Source organism: Dasypus novemcinctus, chromosome 31 (assembly GCF_030445035.2).
Source record: "Dasypus novemcinctus isolate mDasNov1 chromosome 31, mDasNov1.1.hap2, whole genome shotgun sequence".
Lineage (NCBI taxonomy): Eukaryota > Metazoa > Chordata > Mammalia > Cingulata > Dasypodidae > Dasypus > Dasypus novemcinctus.
Window position 1 is genome coordinate 34,415,653 of NC_080703.1, and position 5,150 is coordinate 34,420,802.

The 5,150-nt window shown below is 60.6% G+C and overlaps 1 pseudogene; it reads right to left on the bottom strand.

The window, feature by feature from the left end:
- Window positions 1-1,590: 1,590 nt before the first annotated feature.
- LOC101414357 (SH2B adapter protein 1 pseudogene) lies at window positions 1,591-3,648 on the bottom strand (annotated as a pseudogene).
- Between the last annotated feature and the right edge of the window lie 1,502 nt (window positions 3,649-5,150).

A 5,150-nucleotide genomic window follows, 5' to 3' on the forward strand; every position in this document is an offset into this window, starting at 1 on the left:
CGCTTGGGACAAGGGGTCGGTCCGGCAGCAGACGAGGGGTCGGTCTCACAGGGGTTGTGTGGTTCGGCTGACGGGGTCGCCCGGCGAAGCCGGCGACGAAGGGGTCGCCCGGAGAAGCAGGCAACGAACTGGGGACAAGGGAGGCCAGGCCCTTGTCGGGGGCTCTCAGGACTGGAGGGCGCACGGCAGAAGAACTACCGCTGAGACAAGGTAAACACGAAAGTCCCCTTTATTGAGGGAGAGGCAACAGTTTTATAGGGGCTGGGGAGGCTGATTGGTCGAAGCCACGCCCTGTTCTGATTGGTTGCTGGCGAAAGGTCAGTGGGCGGTACTGGACGGGGGAGGGGTGGTGGTTAGGGATTGGCTGTCGCTGTTGCTGGGGGAAGGGGCAGGGTTTAGGGATTGGTGGCTGCTGTTGCTGGGGTGGAGGGCAGACTTGAGTTTCCCGCCCACGCCTGGCTGTTGCTGCTGTCGGGGGAGGGGAAAAGGGCAGACTGGATTTTTCCGCCCACGCCTGGCTGTTGCTGTTGTCGGGGGAGGGGAAAAGGGCAGACTGGAATTTTCCGCCCTGCGCCTGCGCAGGGAGAAAGAAGAAGAAGGGTGCCGCCCCACAGGCATCCGTGTGGCGCCATCCGGGAGGAGGGGCGGCTGTGGAAGCATGGCTGCCGAGAAGGGGAGACCCGAGGGCACTCTGCGCCCATGCCGAGCTTCCTTCAGGGGTGGCGGTGAGTCCGACCAGCCACCCTATTAAGGGGGCAGTGGCTTGGCCTGCCGCGGCTGCTCCCCCGCCAGGCCAGCAAACCACACTTCAGCCCGAGGGGTGACCGCATTTCCCCCTTCTTTTCAAATAAGGGCCAGGATAGCAGCAGCAACAAGTAGCCGAGGCCCAAGAGGCAGTAAGCAATGAGGGAAGCGGGGCTGAAGAGGGAGGTGAGTATGACGGGGATATAAATGTACAATTTAGGGGGCGGTATCTTGCCGTTGCAAGCAAGGGTGGCCAATGTCCAATTCTTGTTGATCTCGGTGGCTATAAGGTCCATCTGCTGTTAAAAGTCCAGGATGACAGCGCGTTACAGGTAGTTGATCTCTTCTTGGCGGCGAAGAGCGGCCGAGGCAGACTGTGTGACGGTCTGGAGGATCGCAGCTGTGAGGACAAGTCGCGTCAGGGCACCAGCGGCGGTGGTGGCGGCAGCATCGGGAGTAGTGGAGACGTAGGCGAGGATAACAAGAAGGCCAAAGTCTCCATAGGCGCAAGAGAGGCCGATGTTAACGGGGCGGGCCGACATGGGGCAGCCCAATCTGCAACGCAATGGGGGTTCAAGCAAAAAAAGGAGGGGGGCAGGGGAGAGAAAGGACGCTTTGGATGGCTGAGAAGAGGAGTGAGGTTGAGACAGGAGGCAGCTCCACAAGCCGCGGGCCGGGGAAAGCGGGTTGCGGGCCGTTTAGCAGGGCTGGTGAGAGGGGTTAGCTTGGCCAGAGGTGGCGAGGGAGAGCATAAGGAGAAGGAGAGAGACTATGTTAATTGGCTCGCCAGCATGGTGGGGGTTGCGGCGTCTGCACTGACGGTAGAGTGCGAGCAGCGAACAGACTTCAGGGTTGGATGGTTGCCTCTCGGGGTGGAGGGTGAGCTGGCTCAGTTGGTGCTGGATCACTCGCATTTGGCGCCGTTCCCTGCGGGACATCTGCCTGCTGTTGCTGGGAGGACATGACATAGTTGACAAGGACAACATCACTGGAGCCTCCAGACTCCAGAGGGATGGGGTGCACCCGGAAATGCTTGAGCATATCGAAAATGGACTGGAACCACAGGTGCTGGACTCGGCACTGGCCCTCCTCATTCAGTGACAAACGCAGGTGCTTGGCCTTGCCCTGGAAGTTGAAAGTGAGGACATATTCGCCCTGCCTCGTCTCACTCTGACGTACCAGGAAAACGCCGTGGGAGCCAGTACCTCCTGCCAGCACCAACTGGGCAGCCTTGAGTCGAGAGAGCCTCCCATGGAACCAAGGATATCCTGAGAGGGGCTGGTCCCCCTCACCTCCCTCTGACTCTCCCTGGAACAGAAATGACCCTGTGGCCGTTTCTGGAGTGTCCAGGGGAGGGTAGGGAGCTGAGAGGGGATGAACTGTCCCTGCTGGAGGTCTCTCTTCAATGGGGATGCGAGGGGGTAATTTTGGGGGAAGCAGTTCCATTGAGTCAAAATGGGAGGCAGCAATGGAGGCAGAACTGGGGGAGATGGATGCGGAGGGACGGTCTGAGAGGCTTCCATATGGCCCCTGTGACAGGCGGTCATTGCTCTCGCTGGGTCCCAGCGGCAGATCCTGGCTGGGCAGACTCTCTGAGTGATTCAGGCAGGGCAGCTCCAGGCTGTCTGTGTTCTCCCTTGCAAGGAATGAGGTCCCAGGGGCCAGAGGGAGGGTCATGGGGCGGGGGCTGGGGGCAGGGCAAGGTCCTGGGCTCAGGCATTCCTGGATATCAGACACCCAGGCCTTCACATGTAGCGCATCAGCTGTCTCCAGGATATACTCTGAGGGGCCTTCCACCTTAACCACGAATGTGTTCTCCCGGTCAGGCATCTCCAGGGCTGTGGTCGTTCGGACATCTGTTATAGTGGAGCAGGGAATGCTGAGTCGGGGCCGAGAAGCCTTGGGTGGTACAAAGAACTCCAGGCGACTTCCTCCTCCTCCTCCTCCTTCTCTCCGAAGCAGTAAGCGGCACTTCTGCCACTGAGGTTGCCCTCCTCCCCCTGAGGTAGGCCCGGTTGCCCCTCCTCTCCGGCTCACTCCAGCTGGGTCAGGGGCTGCCTCTTCAGCCCCCATGAAACTCAGCAGCTCTTCCCTCTGCACCATCCCTGTTCCATCTTTCAAGGCCCCCCCTCTCCGACTCAGTCTCAGCCTCTCAAAACGGTGAGTCCATCTTTCCCCAGGGGACGTCTCATCACCAACCAGTCCCCTACCAATGGTCCTAGCCCCACCAGAGGAGCTGGAGTTGCTGTTTCCTCCTAAGGCTGGGGGGCCTGAGGAGGTCTCCAGGGGCCCAGCTGGAGAGGGTGGGTCAACGGTCCCCTGCCACTGCAGGATTCCACGGACTGAACTGCGGACGGAGCGACCCACTGAGTGGAGGGAGAAGCGTTTCTTTAGCTTCGGCTTCGAGGAGGTCATAGAAGAGGAAGAGACTGAGGAAGGGAGGGGGCTGGCCAGGTCCTCAGATGACCGAGAAGGGCCCAGCACAGCCAGGGGCCCACCCACCCTGCAGCTCTCAAGGGACAGGTCTTGTGGTGGGATCTCCGCTCCAGGACTCAGGGGAGCCAAGACGGGTGGTGAGAGGGAGCCAGAGGCCCGGGCCACCTCAGCTTCAAAGTGCTGCAGGAAGAGCTCAGCAAAACGGCGGGAGAAGGCAGCCTCAGCCCCTGGCCCCGCATATTGGGGGTGGGAGGCCAGGTAGAGGCGGAGACGGCGGGCAAAGTCCAGGGCAGCAGCCCGGGCATGGGACTCACAGAACTCGAGCCTGGCAGGGGAGGAATACGGGCCCAAAAATAGGCTAGAGGGGGCCACGCGTGCGGCAGCTTGCCACAGATCGGATGGAGGGGGCTGCCCGGGGGAGGTGGAGCCGGGGGGGGCCACTGGCGTGGAGGGCGCGAGAGGAGCCATTGCCCATGCGGCGTTACAAAATGGCTGCGGGCCGTCCCCGGTGGTACTACAAAATGGCGGCGGGCCACAAAATGGCCGTGGGCTACAAGATGGCCACGGACGGCCCTGTGCGGAGGGGTAAAATGACGGGGAGGGAGCTTCCGGCCCACCCAGGCAGGAAGTCGTCGGGGGGAGGGAGGGGCAAAGGGACCTCCCCTTTACGAGCGAGGAAGAAGGCGGAAGTCCGCCATCTTGAGAGTGCCTCCCCTTTTCGAGCGAGGAAGAAGGCGGAAGTCCGCCATCTTCACCGGTGCTCGGCACTGCTAGATTACACTGTTTAGGGGGACAATTTTCGAGCGCGTTATTAAGGCGCTCGACAAGCGACTCAGAGTCGGAGTCGGAGCCGGCATCAGGATCCCGATCAGGATCCCAGTTAAAGTCGCCGTCCTGACAATCACGGCGGCGGCGGTGGCGCGGCCGGAAGGAGTCGATGGTAGGGGCGCCTTGAAGGCAGGAGCGGATGGTAAAAAGCGCCGGTAATAAGCCAGGAGGGAATCTTTTACCTTCCTGCTCCACAGCAGAAGTGACCCTATCTATAAGGCGAGTATAGGTATCCGGGTCACAAAGCTGACACGTGGTAAGCCACGGATTAAAGGGGAGAAGAAGGTCCCAATATACTTGGAGCTGTTTCAAAGAGATCTTACACCGGTGAGTGTCTAGGAGACCAGCGAGGGCCCGAACTTGCGGGGCTTGCTTAGCAGATAGGATGTTACCCATTGCTAATGGCCTTTTGGAGCCGATAAGAAAAGGGGCCCTTACCTTGAGAGCGCGGTGATGGGAGCCGAGGTGCGCGGTGAGACGAGGGGTCGGAGCCGATGGGACTCCGACGGTTGTCGTGGGCCAAAGGAAGGCCCCGACGAGGGGAGGGCGGAACGACGAGCAGTGGAGCAAGGCAAAGGGTAGCAAGCACGGAGGGGAGGAGGCAGAGATGAAGGCAGGGGTGGAGGTGCTCAGGCACGCGCTCCTGAGAGTTTTATTGGCGCCTCTTAATCATAGCGGGTCGGTATAAACCCCCGACATGGAAGGAGAAAGCCATCCAGCGATTCTCCCAGACCGCCGTGGATCATATGAGGTCACCAAGGTTCAGGAGCAGCAATGCAGAGCGAAAAGATAGGGGTAAGAAGAGAGGAGGGTGTAGGGCTGTGGTAGGGTTACTTCAGACGTGCAAGCGCGCGCTCCCGAGAAATCCAAGGCTCCTCTTAATCATAGCGGGTCGGTATAAGCCCCCGACATGGAAGGAGAAAGCCATCCAGCGATTCTCCCAGACCGCCGTGGATCATATGAGGTAGCCAAGGCTCAGGTAGCAGCAATGTTGCACGAGAGAAGTCCCACGGTGAGAAGAGAGGAGGGGGGGAGCTGCCAGGTTATGGAGTGAGGCTGTGGTGGAGTTGCCTTGCCCCACGTTGGGCACCAACTGCGGCGGCTTGCTTGGTCGGTAGAGGTGGGGTCTGGCTGCGGACGAG